This window comes from Pinus tabuliformis, chromosome 6 (assembly GCF_031772625.1).
Source record: "Pinus tabuliformis cultivar Carrire ecotype Pingquan chromosome 6, CPIR1, whole genome shotgun sequence".
Classification (NCBI taxonomy): Eukaryota; Viridiplantae; Streptophyta; class Pinopsida; order Pinales; family Pinaceae; genus Pinus; species Pinus tabuliformis.
In genome coordinates, this window is record NC_142292.1 from 514369088 (window position 1) to 514385037 (window position 15950).

Sequence of the window (15950 nt, forward strand, 5' to 3'; positions counted from 1 at the left end):
TGGCGACCTTACCGAATCGGAAGACTCTTCAAGGATGAGGATGTGGAAGCATTGTTTTGTACTATTTCTATTATCCAACCAGATTGGATAAACGAAGCAAGGGATGAATGGAAGAAGGACGAAGAAGTATGGGCACTTATTCAAAAGTTGCAAAAGATCCCAATTCAAACAATATTGCCAGAAATTGAAGAGGAAGGACAAATCATATTGGAACCTGGAGCAGTCACAAAAACAAGAACCCAACAGCTACGAAATCGATCAATTTTAGAGTATCTCATCAAGTGGAAGAACTTACCCGCTGAAGATTCCACATGGGAGGACAAGAATTTTATACAGAAGGATCAAGAACTACTCAAGCGTTGAGGACAACGCTTTTTGAAGGAGAGGGGCATGTTAGGCCCCTATACTACTAATGTAACCCCTTATTGTTATTAGTACAACCCACTTATTTTAATGATGTACCCATGTAGTGCCCATATTGTTACTATTGTGCCCCATAGAAGCCCACTATTGTTATTATTGTGCCCTTACATTATTATTGTTATGTCGGCTTTGATTATGTTATGACCCCTTAGACTCCTATATATAGAAAGGAGGTCTTTTCATTTGTATCATCCAAGAATTGTTCATTTATGTAATGTAAAGGAGGTTGCCCCCTCGAAGAGGCTGAATTCTAAGGCGTTGATCTATCTTTTCTTGTTTCCCTGTTAGGTTCTACGCACTCCTTGCTGGAGTGAGTAAATATTCTCACAACGACTGTTGATCTGCAAGAGAAAAATGAACTTCTAAAGCTAGAAGTCCCTTGAGGAAAATTTACCTTAGTGTGTGCTCTTTCTTCCTCCAGATGATATTTTTCACTAGCAACTGCTGCAAAATACTGCGTCCAGCTAGAGATCTACTCTGCAAGGAAAATATTGGTTGCTCCCTCTGCCTTTGTTAATCCTCGAATTGGAGAAATCTTATTTCTCTGTTGCTCTCTCAGAGAAATCATTTTTTCCTCAAGAAATTGACCCTCCTGGCCAAGAAACTGCACTGCCTCGGAGGGTTTCAAACTGCTGCTTACATAGAGCTATGAAATTACTCTTCCCTTTTGCTACTGAGCTCTCTGGCTTAATATGTGCACTTTGATAACATGTGAAAATTCGGATAACCCTGAATCCTATTGCAACAACTGATGTTATTTTTTCTATTTGTTAATTTAATTAAAAAAAATTATTTGCTGCGTGCTATGGAAAATATCAAAACAAATACATTGTAACCTTCACAAAACAAATACCACAGAATAAATAAAAACGCTGGAAGAAATAGATGTACACACACAAAATATGCAGTTATTTTTGGACTAAGTCCCCAGAAAAACCCAACTCGAGAAAATCAATGCAACAACTGAGGGTTTTAATATTATGCAATAGTGAAAATCTGAGTACAAACTATGGATGCTTAAACTAGCAATCCAAGTAGAGAAATAATTAGAAATAATAACTAGTGAGAAAATTTTCTCACTCTGAAGGTGATCCCACACTGACCTCAGCTCGAATTGAGTTGCTCCTTGCTCCCTCTGCGTAGTCATTGTGTCAGCCTATGTAGTTAATGCGTCCTAGAAGCTTGGAACCACGTCTCCTCTCACTATCTCATCAACTGCTGTCTAGGAATTGATACTCTTTGCCTCTGGATCCTCTACCTAGCTTCTGGCTCAGAATCTCAATTTCTCCCCAACAAAACGAAAATATCCCCAAGAGGGCTCTGCATTGCCTCTCTGCGATGTACTTGCCAGAACTGGAAAATATTCCTCAGACCTCACTATCTCTGACCCTCTCTCACTGCTTTGACCTCACTGAATCACTTCCGACAACACACAACTGATACTTTGGAAATCGATTTCTCAGCAAAATCGAACTCTGGAAGTGTGTTTTGCAAGCCCCATCAACTTTCTTCTTATAACCCTCTATTGAGACTTCAGCAATCAAGATTAGATCTTAACCTATGGCTAGGATTAACTTGAAGTCGGTTCATGTGAGTTTCTAGAACATTCACACCTTAACTTAATTAATTATGATTAATTAGTCATATTTCCTAAGTTTAGACTTAGGAAATATTTAAAAAATGACTAATAATCTAATTAACTCATCTCTAGGTGAAATTTCCAGAAATGATTTCTGGGTTTTGGAGATCTCATGTATTCTAGCCTCTCCACAAAAATTCATGGCTAGAACGTATCCAATGCTACACAAACTAACGCAGTGAGGGAGATGCTACATGATCAAGGCCTACCTATGCATTTGTGGGTTGAGGCATGCGACACAATAGTCTATTTGCAAAACCAAAGTCCTCATTAGATTTTGGGCATGATTACATCAGAGGATGCTCTCTTGAGGAGAAAGTCGGATGTGTCACACTTCAGGATTTTTGGAGCCTTTGTTTACTTCCATGTCTCCAAAGAATAAAGGAAGAAGCTAGAGTCGAAAACATAATTGAGGCTATTTGTGGATTACAAAGAAACTCCCCAAAACTACCATGTGTACTTTCCATCCCTCAGAATGACAGTGGTGCGAAGGGATGTAAAATTTGATGAAGACAAAGAAATACGGTTCTCTCTTGAGAGGGAGCTTAAGATCCCACCAGAAGAGGAGCTTTTAGCTCCAACGGAGGAGTCTCAGGAAGTTGTGGAGCAACCACAAATTGAGGAAAATAGAGTGGAAAAAACCACTCAATCATATCCATCCAGAGAAGGCAAAAAAAGGACCAGGGAAGTTGAGAGAATTGTGCAGGATGCGAGGGATAATGTGGGTGCTCCTTCAAATTAGCGCAAGAAGAAAAGGTCACCAGATCGGTACACTACCTACATGGCTCTAAGGAATGAGCTTGTAGAGACAGAGCCATCTTCTTTCGAGGAAGCAGTAGAGAAATCTGTATTGGTTGATTCAATGGTGGAGGAATACAAATCCATTGTAAAGAACAATGTTTGGGAAGTGGTCCCAAGACCAGCGGAAAAATGAAGTGTGGGTTCGAGATGCATCTTCAAGGTAAAGCATGCAACAAACTGAAGCATAGAAAAATACAAGGCCAGATTTGTGGCCAAGGGGTACTCTCAAGTTGAGGGGATTGACTATGAGGATACCTTTGCTCATGTAGGAAGGTACTCATTAATTAGATTAATTCTTGCTCTGAATGCACAGATGGGGTGGAAGATCCACTAGATGGATGTAAAAAAACATTCCTCAATAGAGTTATTAAGGAGGAGGTGTATATCGAGAAAGCATAATGATTTGAGAATTTTGATCAGGAGTCTCATGTGTGCAGACTCAAGCAAGAGTTGTACGGTCTCATGCAAGCACCCCATGCTTGTTGCACCATGATCAATAGCTATCTCACCGGTTTGGGCTTCACCAAAAGTGAAGCAGATGCAAACCTATATCATATCTTGGTAGAAGGTAAACTGTTGATCATTGTCTTATATGTTGATGATTTGATTTTAACTAGTGATGAGTGACTGATAAGATTTTGCAAGGAGGACCTTGCAAGAGAGTTTGAAATGAAGGAGATGGGTCTCATGCACTACTTCCTCAGATTGGAAGTATGGAAAGGCGATGGGGATATGTTTGTCTCTCAGGGAAAGTATGCCAATGAGATGCTTCATAGGTTCCACATGGACAATTGCAAACCCATGGAGACACCTATAGCAACCAACTGGAGGAAAGATGATGCCACTTCAAGTGAGGAAGTGGATGCTACTATTTACTGGAAATTGGTGGGTTCACTAATGTATCTTGTGAACACATGACCATATATGTGCTATGTAGTCAACCAGTTGATCCAAGCTATGGTTAGGCCAACCAAATTATTTTGGAGGGAAGCTAAGCATGTGTTGGTACCTCAGAGGCACTACTTAGTTTGGACTATGGTACGTACAAACAAAGGGAGTGAATTTATGTGGCTTCATAGATGCAGATTAGGTGGGGAGTACATTAGGTGGAATTTCCAGTGTTGGGTTTGCAGGGGTTTCTTGGTACAACATGAATAAAATATTTGTGGCACTTATCTAGACAAAAGCAGAATACATGGTTGCCATTCAAGCAACATGTGAGGTGATCTGGATGACAAAGATGCTTGTTGGATTGTTTGGTCAGATGATGGATCGAACTGTGATCTACTGTGATAATCATAGTTGCATTAAGCCCTCTAAAAATCTTGTTTTTCACAATCGATCCAGGCATATAGATATTTTGTATCACCATTTACGAGATTGTGTGTAGAGGTGGATAATGTTGTTGCAGTACATTCCGACATAGGAACAAGATGCTAACATTTTGACAAAGGCCTTGTCAAGATGTAAGTTCAAGTTCCATAGGTGCAAGATAGGGGTGGTTGATAATCCATTTCTTGCTGAGGGGGAGTGTTGAAAATTGCAGCAATAAATTATCAATTTGATTTTTCCTTGATTTGAGAAAAAATGAATTTCCACATCAACAGACAAATTGGATGATGTTAACTTGTGTGACATGGCTTATGTCACCTAGTTTACTTAGTAAATTAGAGTTGGAGGAGTTAGAGTTCATTTATGCATGTGCGATTTCTAATGTGTAGTAATCAAGGTCAGTTATCTCAAGTTGCTTTCAGTTAAACTAGTTCCATCTTTTGGAGGAACTAGTGGAAGGTCAATTATGTAGTGGGACTTCAGTCGAACTCAATAATCATCTAGTTAACTAATCAATCAACCCAAAATAGTTAGTGCATGCAGAGAATTCGAGTTAACCAGTTGAGGTGGAGATTCTAAGGCAGTGTAACATCAATTGTAGACTAGTCTTGAGTGTACATGTGTTTCATGCAGTCAGATGATCAACCTAAGGAATTGCACAATTCAATTTGATATATTTCCTAAATAATAGGGGCGTAATTCCTCAAGGAAAATCACAAGGAAATAGGAGCTCAAGCTGAGGAAAAAATTGACTATGTCCGGGTTAGAGGCCTTAAGTGAGAAGGGAGATAGGTTTTGCACTTGTAGGATGTGCTCAGTTGACAAAATCAATTGTAATACATGCATATACATTTGATTAATGCAAGTAGGCATTGGGGTTTTTAGTAGATTGCTTTCCCCAGATAAAAATACTTGTTGCATGTGTGTTATTTCCTCTTGCATGTCTGAGACTTTTGTTCTAAATTGTGAATTAATGTCTGTAGAGCAGTAGAGTAGGTTTGTATCTTGTGATTTTGATTAAAACTTCATAAGAAGCTGTAAATCTACAACTAGTTTCTATAATAAACACCTAAAATCCTTGTAAATTTACAAAAATTTCTTATTTTAGATTTTTTTACTGCATTTTCACCTTTCTTGGAGATTTTTTCCTCTTTCTTTTGACTTGAGTCCAAGCCCCATTTTCAGCTGCTTCGCCATGGTTATTCGTGTTTGAAAATTGAAGGGAATTGATTATTGGATTTCTCCTTTCAATCCTGAGAGGGAAGAACGACTTCCGTTTTATCTTCCCATGATGTAAATTTTCTTTTTTTGTTAGGAGAGGGAATGAATGCAGATGATTCTACAACTTTTTTTCCTTTGTCCAGAGTCACATGATCACACACTTGGGGAAGGGTCTCTGAAGAGATCACTTGGGAGGCATCCAAAGAATTTACAAGCTTCAATTTATACATATCCGTCTCTAAGTTAGGTACCTTTGCAGGAGATTCAAGTGAGACATTTGGGACCTGGGATGTTCCATCCAATGATTTTGGAGTTTTTGAACCATTTGGAGTGTTGCAGGTGACAACATGAAGCAGAATAAGGGGCCTCTGAAGAGATTGAATAGTGGTCGAAGGTTTTACCCGCCCACCATTTGGGCTTCCTAAAGGAGGATTTTGCCTTCTGTTTTCCCACATTTGGACAACTCTTGAGTGTATGACCAGTTGCATAGAAACCTATGTAGCGAAAGGAAACATTTCCATAGTCTAAGGGTTGATACCCAAAAAAATATGGACGAATGATTTTAATCTCAATAGGGAAACCCTTACTGAAATCCATATCCACACATATACGAGCATATCTGGGTTTGAGATAAAGTTTAGTGTCTTCAATACGATAATGAAACCTGCTGCAGACATTACCAATAGAGGTTAAAGAAGCTAGATTCCACAAATGCAGAGGAAGGTTTGGGAGCCTTACCCAGATAGGATCCATTGTGATGGAAGATGAGAAAGGGTCAAAAGAGGGGAATCAAGGTTGCAAATATAGGCCGACACAACCCCAAAACCATGGACCAACATCCAAAATCTGTGCCTAATCTCCAGGTTTGTTAAACACAATGATAAAAAAGCCTCTACCCAGAGGGTAGATGTTCAACTCAGCGGAGATGAGGTACTTCCAATGCTCGTTAATCTAGGAGAGAAGATCAATGAGATTAGGCCAAAGCCAAATGAACCTACAAATTGATCCAACTTCAGAGAAAAACTCAATTTCACTGGGAGCTTCTTCTCCCATATAAAATTCCACCATAGGAGCCTCACTAACGAGGATCATTTTAAAGACTAAAGGGGCACTTCCATCTGCTGCTTTAAAAACACCTTGAAAAGAGTTTGGAGGGGCTTTGGAGGAGCCCAAAATTGAGGAAGAAGGAATGACTCCAATGGATCTGAATGCATTCAAATATGCCAACGAAACATTAACCACTGGGGTAGAAGAACTCCTCCCATAATTCACAAAAACAACAACCAAGGGAAGAGATTCAGACACAACGATTTCAACCGAAAGAAACGACATTGATCCAAACACCAAAGACTGTGAAACATCAGAGTGACATGGGGATTTTTTCCCATTCTGAAACAGACAGGTTAAGAGCGATGAAGAAAGGAATCTGAGACTGAGATCAAGCATCAAGAACACCAACAATCTCAAGGGGAAAGGTCGAACCGTAGTCGACGATGTACTAGAGCTTCATAGTGCTCACATTCATGATCCTTGGTAAATCTAATTGTTATCATTCAAAAATTCCTCTTGGTTGTGAGAGAGAAATTCCTAAGGTAACCTTTTCAAACCAATCTTGTAGATTGAAGGCTATCCCCTTCAATCTAGAGAGGTCCCTCTCTAACAACCTAATAACTAAGCTTAGAAAATGGTTGTATCTTCAAATAATGGCTAGATATTCAATAGGGTTGTGCTGAAAATAAGGTTTGGTTGGGATGAAGCAATTAATCCATTGGGAAATGGGGTCAACAAACTAGTTTGCAGATATTGATACCGAGATATTGACTGTATGAATCAAGATGGATAGAGGCAGGGTAGATGGCATACTATAGACATGTCAAACATCATTTAGAAGGTAGTAGAAGGAGATAACAATCCACTATAGCAGGGCATGAAACGTTAATCCGACAAGATTTAAAAGAAAAAGTGTAGATTACTAAACCATATGAACCAAAGAATTAAATTAATGAATTCTGTCACATAATCTCATTTAAGAATCAAAATATATAAATATAATTTGGCATCACATAGAAAGGAAACTATCACAAAAGAGAACAAACTGAGTACACCATCACAAGAATCTTTGTATCATTGATCATAATATCCTAGTCCTCTTGTCACTTGAAAAAATGAATAATTTGATCACACACACATCAAAAGAATACTTTGTTTCAAAGTCCAACTTTTTTCCTTTTTTTGATGTATTATATAGGAAATTACATAAAGTTTTCAAGATCCACTAATTCTGGAAGTTTAACTATTAAATCAAAACTTGATAATATAATTTAAAAAATGTCATAAAACATATTACAAAATATAATGAAATTTACTATCTTAGCTATCTAAGCTATTCGAATTTCTACTTGACATATAAACATTGGTCAAAGAATTTTGAAATTGTTGTACGCATCCTGTGCTATTCTTTTGGGAAAGGATGAGTCATAACTGTAATGTAGGATCTAGAATTTCTCACACCTTTGTAGGTTTCATATCTGGAACTATAACTCTCACTCCTCTCTTGTAGCAAAACTGATACATGAACCTATGAAACTTGTTGAAGCCGTGCAACTGTCCTGTGTAGCTGTTTCAACCTTTTAAGGCCTTTTTCTCATGTGTTGACTCATATTCTCTGCTCCACTTCATTTACAAAACTTTATTGACATACTACCATAATATACTGAAGATAAACCAAATGTCAAAAAGATATATGTAGCATACCAAAATGCTGAGGTAAAACTAGGTTTTTTTCTACAAAATTAGGGTTTCATATATTGCTTTGCCAACTAGGTAAGTTGATCATTCTTCCATAACTTCTGCAGCCTGATCAAGGATGTTTAACTTATATTGGCTTCTTTTCATCTGTCTATTACCTTTCTGTATGGTTCTGCTAGCTTCCAGGGCTTCTTTCCCTTTTCTTCCTACATACTTTGTTTTCTTCTATTTGGTGGCCCTCTTTATGCTCTTTGAAACTTTCATAATTTATTCTTCTTCATCAACAATCGGTTGATATTTTCCTTTAACCTTAGTCTTAATTTATTTTTAGGACGAGTATGGGGTTTTCTACAATAAACCTTAGACTCTTTTTCTATTTCTTCATCCCCTGTTTCCATACTTTCTTTCCCTTTTTCATATTTTGTTGTTTTATGCTTTGCCTCCACTTCTTCTAGCATTGATCCAGGTGGATATTAATGGCCACCTGCCAAGTCCACCTAGACCCCCACCATTGTCTTTCTCAGCATTTTCAGTTTCCTTAATTGTAGCACAACTTACTATTTTTAGCAGTTTTTTGGGTCCTGAACTTTCGGAGCCGTTTTGAGGCCCTAAACGACGTTTTTTGGGGAATCCAGGGGCAACATGGGTCCATTCCATGGACCCATGTTGCCTATTCCAACAATGATAGTGATCGGACAGATCTTTCTAATGAGCTATTGTACGCGTCAAACGGAGATCATGTGCCAAAGTTACGACCTCGGGAAGTTGATGTACCAACTTACCCCCAAACGGGGCCCATAGTTTGGCGTTTCATCTCCTAGGGTTAGGTTTTGGAATGTTAAGGGTTTTCCATTGTTTCTCAACAATAAATAGGCCTTCGAGCCTCATTGTAACACAGTTCAGAGGCATGTAGCCATCACATCTCTTCTCAGAGATAAGCTACCATCGCCCTAGCTAGTTTATTTCCATTTCTGATTGTAAGCATATTTCAGTATTTTCCATTAATGAAATGAAGTATTATTTCCGCTGCATCGTTGTGTATATGGTTATCTCTGTAATTTGTTGCGTTCCTGTTTAAATCCGGATCAGTGGTATCAGAGCGGTCTGCTTTTTCTCTGTTTTTCTTTGCATGTCCCCAACAAGGTCGGGATATAAGGAGTTAGGGCTTGAACTGGTTGAACCTTTGCAAGACCAGCCTCGCAAATCCCGACGGCCTCCCATGGCGGACGAGAAGAAAGACGAGGGGGCAGGAGATCCCATCAAAATCTTGCTCGAAGAAGCCCTCAAGCGACAACGGAATGCGATGATGGACAACTTTGCTCAAATCCTTCAGCGGCTACCCAAAAGCAACGCATCGGCTTCCAGCAGCTACTCTGGAAACGCCACACCCTTTAAGGTACAAGTTAATTTTGAAATCCCCATATTCGAGGGTCAGATAGATGCAGATGCCGTAGATAAATGGTTAAATCTGCTAGAGGGTTATTTTTCTGTTCATGAATTTTCGAGTCGGGAAAAGATTGTTTTTGCTCTCCTCAAAGCAGCTCCCCACGTCAAGGACTGGTGGGAAACCTACTGCGAGCAGAAGGATGAAAGTACTGGCTCACTATTTTCAGCTGCACCCACCTGGGATTCGTTCCGAGATGCCATCAAGGAGCAGTACTACCCTGTCGGGAGCTATGAGGATGAATACATAAAGTGGACCACGCTGCGGCAGGGAAGGGACCAAGACGTGCCGGAGTTCACCAATCTTTTCCATACCCTTCGCACAAAGTTGGGTATCAAGGATTCAGAGCAACATTTGATACTCAAATACCGTGGCTGCCTGCACAAGTACATCCAGGAAGAAATACAATTCCTAAACATCCCCTCGCTCGGCGCAGCATACCGGTATGCCGTCAAGGTCGAGCAGAAGTTTAAACAAAAGAAGCGAGACTTTGGATCTGCGAATCCAAAGCAGGGGAAAGGTGCCCCTAAACCACAGAACAAAGGACAAAGTCAAGGCGGGACAACCCAAGACAACCAGCCGAAGCTGCAAGCAAAGAACAGCGCCGCGAAGCCGAGAAAGGACACTGGAAAATGGTGCGAGTTCCATAAGAGCTCCACTCACAACACAAGTGAGTGTCGGGCCAAGCAGTCACTGGTGGCTGAGCTAAAGGTTTCAGAATCAGATGCATGTTCCGACTCTGAGTCAAAACCCGATAAGGGGTATGAAAAAGGGAAGCAGATCATTGATGCGGACCCCAGCGCCACTGTTGCTACCGCAAAGATCCAGAAAAATGAACCCGAAGATCCAGAGGAGGAGGAGCGTCTCTTCCACTCCTAGATGTGGATAAAGGGCTCCCCGATACAGTTCATTGTTGATAGTGGGAGTCAAAAGAACCTCATTTCGGCAGAGGTCGTGAAGCGGTTGGGCTTACCGACCATAGCACATCCACAACCATACACCATTGGGTGGCTTCACCAAGGACGGGATCTTCGCGTGAGCCAGCAGTGTCGCCTTCCATACAACATCAAGCCCTTCACGGATGAGGTATTGTGTGACATTGCTCCCCTTGAAGTTTGTGATGTATTACTAGGACAACCATACTTGTGGAAGCGACATGCTGTGTATGAATCAAGGCCCCGTGCTGTTATTATTACATTGGGAAATAAGTTGTTCAGGATACCAGAGGTAGCACCACCTGCCGCCCTCTCTTTGATTACTGCAAAACAATGCAGTAAGATCATTTCCAAAACCAGGAAATTTGTTTTCCTGATGATACGCCCTCAAGGAAAGAAGAAGACAGTGGCCGCGGCCTCCAAACGGGGTCCCTCTGCACGACAACTACAGATGGACAAGATTGTGGAGGAGTACGAGGACATCTTCACCTCCCCGGCAGGGGTTCCTTTGCACTGTCAAGTCAAGCACTCCATTGATCTGACCCCAGGTGCGCCGCTACCCAATGGACCAATTTATCGGCGCTCCGTTCTGGAGAACGATGAAATCAAGAGGCAGATTCAGGAGCTCCTGCAGAAAGGTCACATCCGTCCGAGTTCATCGCCCTGTGGGAGCCCGATCGTGTTGGTACAGAAGAAGGATGGGACGTGGAGACTCTGTATTGACTATCGGGCGCTGAACAAGATCACTGTCCGTAATAGGTACCCGATCCCGCGGATTGATGACCTCCTAGACCAACTAAAGGGGGCGAAATATTTCAGCAAGATCGACCTGAAGTCAGGATATCACCAGGTACCAATCGAACCCTCCGATGTGTGGAAGACTGCCTTCAAATCCAAGGAGGGCCTCTTCGAATGGTTGGTCATGCCTTTCGGATTGACAAATGCTCCTGCAACCTTTATGAGGCTAATGGATGACATCTTGCGGCCATTCACCAACTCCTTTGTAGTAGTATACTTGGATGACATTCTGATCTTCAGCCAGAGTTGGGAAGAGCACCTCCACCACATCCGACAGGTTCTCCAAACACTGCGGCAACACAAGCTATGTGCCAATTTGGAGAAATGCACTTTTGGCATGACCCAGGTTCAGTATCTGGGATACATCATTGATGAACAGGGGGTGCATGTCGATCCAGCCAAGATCCAAGTCATTCGGGATTGGCCCTCTCCAACCACTCTAACAGAGCTCCGCAGCTTTCTAGGTCTTGCCAACTTCTACCGCAGGTTTGTGTTGGGGTTTTCTCATATTTCTTGGCCCTTGAGTCAAGTCACCAAGGGCGGGGCGAAAGCAAAATTCTTTTGGTCTGAATCTCAACAGAAGGCATTCAGGGAGTTGAAGGATCGCCTCTGCACGACACCAGTGCTCGCGTTACCAGATTTACAACAACCATTTGAGGTCGAGACAGATGCCTCTGACTATGCTATTGGGGCAGTACTTACTCAACATGGACATCCAGTGGCATATCACAGTGAAACACTTTCAGACACAGTCCGGAAGTACCCCACTTATGATAAAGAGATGTATTCCATTGTACAGGCCTGCCGACAATGAAAGCATTACATATTGGGGAAGGAAACGGTCATCCACATAGACCACCGACCTCTGCAGTTCATACAGACCCAAGGGAAATTGCAGAATGATCGCCATCAGAAGTGGTCTACATACCTGCAACAGTTTCACTTGAATATCAAGTATAAAAAGGGCAGCACCAATAATGTTGCAGATTGCCTCAGTCGACCACCGATCATGGCGCTAACCACCGTGCTCAACTCTTGTGGGCACGAGACTTCTGATTGGCCACTTCTCTACAAAAGCGACCTAGAATTCGGCCACACATACCAAACACTCTTGGAGGGTCGGCAGGTTGCAGATTTTCACCTCCAGGATGCCCTATTATGCCACCTCAGTCACGTTTGTGTTCCTTCAAGCGAGCGTGCCAAGATGATTTGGGAAGCACATTACAGTCGGGTTGCTGGGCATTTCGGGGTCGAGAAAACAGTGGCAATACTGCAAAATTATTTCTATTGGCCAAATCTTCGACAGGATGTTGGGAAGTACATCCGATCATGTACTGCCTGTGCCATTGCCAAACCGGCCATTAAGAAGCACAGCCTCTATACCTCGTTGCCTACCCCTAGTCGACCTTGGGAATCCATCTCCATGGATTACATGTCAGGCCTTCCTTCCACTAAGCATGGAAATGACTGTGTTTTTGTGGTCGTCGACAGGTTCTCGAAGATGGCCATTATGGTGGCCTGCAAGAAGAATATCACAGCAGAAGCCCCTGCTAAACTCTTCTTTGAACGAGTGTGGGTGCACTTTGGGATCCCACAGTCTATCATCTCAGATCGGGACAGTCGGTTTCTCAGCACATTTTGGTCCAGTCTCTGGTCAATGCTGGACACCAAACTCACGAAGTCCACAGCCTTCCATCCTCAAACTGATGGCCAGACAGAGGTTGTCAATAGGATGATTGTGCACATTCTGCGCATGTATAACTCAAAGCATCCACGCACATGGGACGAGAACCTCCCCTATGTTCAGCACAACTACAACCGAGCTCTTCACAGCTCCACTGGCCATAGCCCTTTTCAGGTGGGTTTGGGATTCCAGCCACTATGCCCCATTGATGTGGCCATGCCGCTTGCAGCTACTCACATGAATTCAGCTCATGTTCAGTCCGAAACAGATAAGGCCACCAGCTTCATTGAGCGCATCCAACATATTCGCCAGCAGGTCCATGACATTCTTGAGAAATCAAATGCCAAGTACAAGCAGCGACATGATCAACATCGGGTGCCACACAAGTTTCAGGTGGGCGACAAAGTCTGGTTGCATTTGCAAAAGGAACGCCTTACTGGAGCCTATCGGAAATTGAGACCACTCCGATATGGTCCTTACACCATTACTAAGGCTATGGGAGACAATGCATTTGAGCTCAGCATTCCCCCATTCCTTGGCCTGCACCCAGTGTTCAATGTGGACCGCCTTCGGCCATACTTTCCACCATTGCTAGACACATCCGACATTGCAGAACAGCTCAAACCCACAGAATTAAATCCAGATTGCATGGAACAAGCTTCAACTGATCGGATCATGGACACACAGATCAAGAACACTCACCAACAGAATATCCAACTGTATCGAGTTGTCAAAGCAGGCCAAATCCTTCAGCAGGGTAAGTGGCTCACCAGGGAACAAGTTCAGCAGAAGTTTCCTCATCTCATGGAGGAACTCAACGCAATGGGGACCATTGCTTCCTAAGGGGGGAGGAATGATCCAGGTGGATATTAGTGGCCACCTGCCAAGTCCACCTGGACCCCCACCATTGTCTTTCTCAGCATTTTCAGTTTCCTTAATTGTAGCACAACTTACTATTTTTAGCAGTTTTTCGGGTCCTGAACTTCCGGAGCCGTTTTGAGGCCCTAAACGACGTTTTTTGGGGAATCCAGGGGCAACATGGGTCCATGGAATGGACCCATGTTGCCTGTTCCAACAATGATAGTGCTCGGACAGATCTTTCTAATGAGCTATTGTACGCGTCAAACGGAGATAATGTGCCAAAGTTACGACCCCGGGAAGTTGATGTACCAACTTACCCCCAAACGGGGCCCATAGTTTGGCGTTTCATCTCCTAGGGTTAGGTTTTGGAATGTTAAGGGTTTTCCATTGTTTCTCAACAATAAATAGGCCTTCGAGCCTCATTGTAACACAGTTCAGAGGCATGTAGCCATCACATCTCTTCTCAGAGATAAGATACCATCGCCCTAGCTAGTTTATTTCCATTTCTGATTGTAAGCATATTTCAGTATTTTCCATTAATGAAATGAAGTATTATTTCCGCTGCATCGTTGTGTATATGGTTATCTCTGTAATTTGTTGCGTTCCTGTTTAAATCCGGATCAAGCATTTTCTTCTGCTTTCTTCTTATTCTCCTCTCATAAGCCCTAACTTCTCGTCCATTTACATGGTTTTTAGTATGCTCTTCAACATGGATATGACTAGCTTCTCCCTTTGTTTCCTGACCTAGGGTTTTGATAGAAATTTTAGTTTGACCTCTCTTTTACCTTCTGGGTGTAGGGTTTGTCATATTTCTTTGTCTCAGTTTTTCCACCTGCTTGTTCAACTCATGAGTGTATAGACTATTTATCAGGCCATAACGACATATGTCATGAGGTAACAACTCAGGTCTAGGTCTAGATTTGTTAGACATTTTCAACAGACTTTGATGAAGAAAATAAGGCAAATTCATTTTATTGAAACCTGCTAAATGACAAAAAAAACTCATGTGATATAAATAAGCTTTAGAGTACCTGCCTTCACAGGTAAATAAGAGTTACATAGTCCTTAGAGCGTTAGACCATTCAGGATTCATCATGTTCTGTAGGAATCCTATGCTCCAGTCTTGGTATTGACGTTGTTCCTTCAAGAAGAAGTTTAGGTCCACGTTTTATAGTCTCTACTTTTAAACCATCTTTCGCCCTCAATAGGCAAACTCGTGGCCTTTGTAATGGATTGCTCGGTGACTGGAAATTGTAGGCCTATTATTCGTGCCATGTTTCCAACAAAGGAATGTATAAAGTCATGACACCAACTCAGGTTATATCCATTGAAGTGATGAAATACTAATTCCCAGCCTGCATTTTAGAATAGTGACATCATTTCTGGATAAACCTCAAAATACATTCCATCCTACTCAAATCATTTTACATGGCCTGATCTTCCCAAAATCCTCCTAGCCAGACATGTAAACCCTTCCACAACCTTCTTGTGCGCTACAAATGGTTTTTTGGAAATGATGGAAATTACCATTTAGGGCAAATTGCTTGTTTTTAGAGTTTTATTTTAAACTTCTTTATTAGGCCTCAAAATGATACTAAGTGTCATATCAAGGATAACAATGGATACAAATTTGTGAAAAAACACTTAGTCATTTGATTCAAATGATATGGATATCAGCTTGAAAGCATAAGTTTTAATTTTCCTCTGAGCGCTACGAAAATATTTCGTAGTGCCAGCTATAGTCTTGCGATAGGATAATTTCGTTACAAAAACTTAGGGAATGCTTAGGATGAAGTGAAATAACTTGTTTGGAGATGTTCCTAAGCTTATATTGCAATTTCCATAAATTTATTTTTTTATAGGCCCTTACACCCCTTGCACAATTAATTGAAAATCATAATCTGTGAACCTTTACGAAAGGTACAAACTTGGTGCTAACACTATCTTTTTTATGATAAAATATTAAAATGGGAAGATATGATAGTTTATTGTTATAAAAGCAATTCCACAATGCCATAAAATGAGTGTATTTAATTGTTGTTTGATATGCGTACCTACATAAAT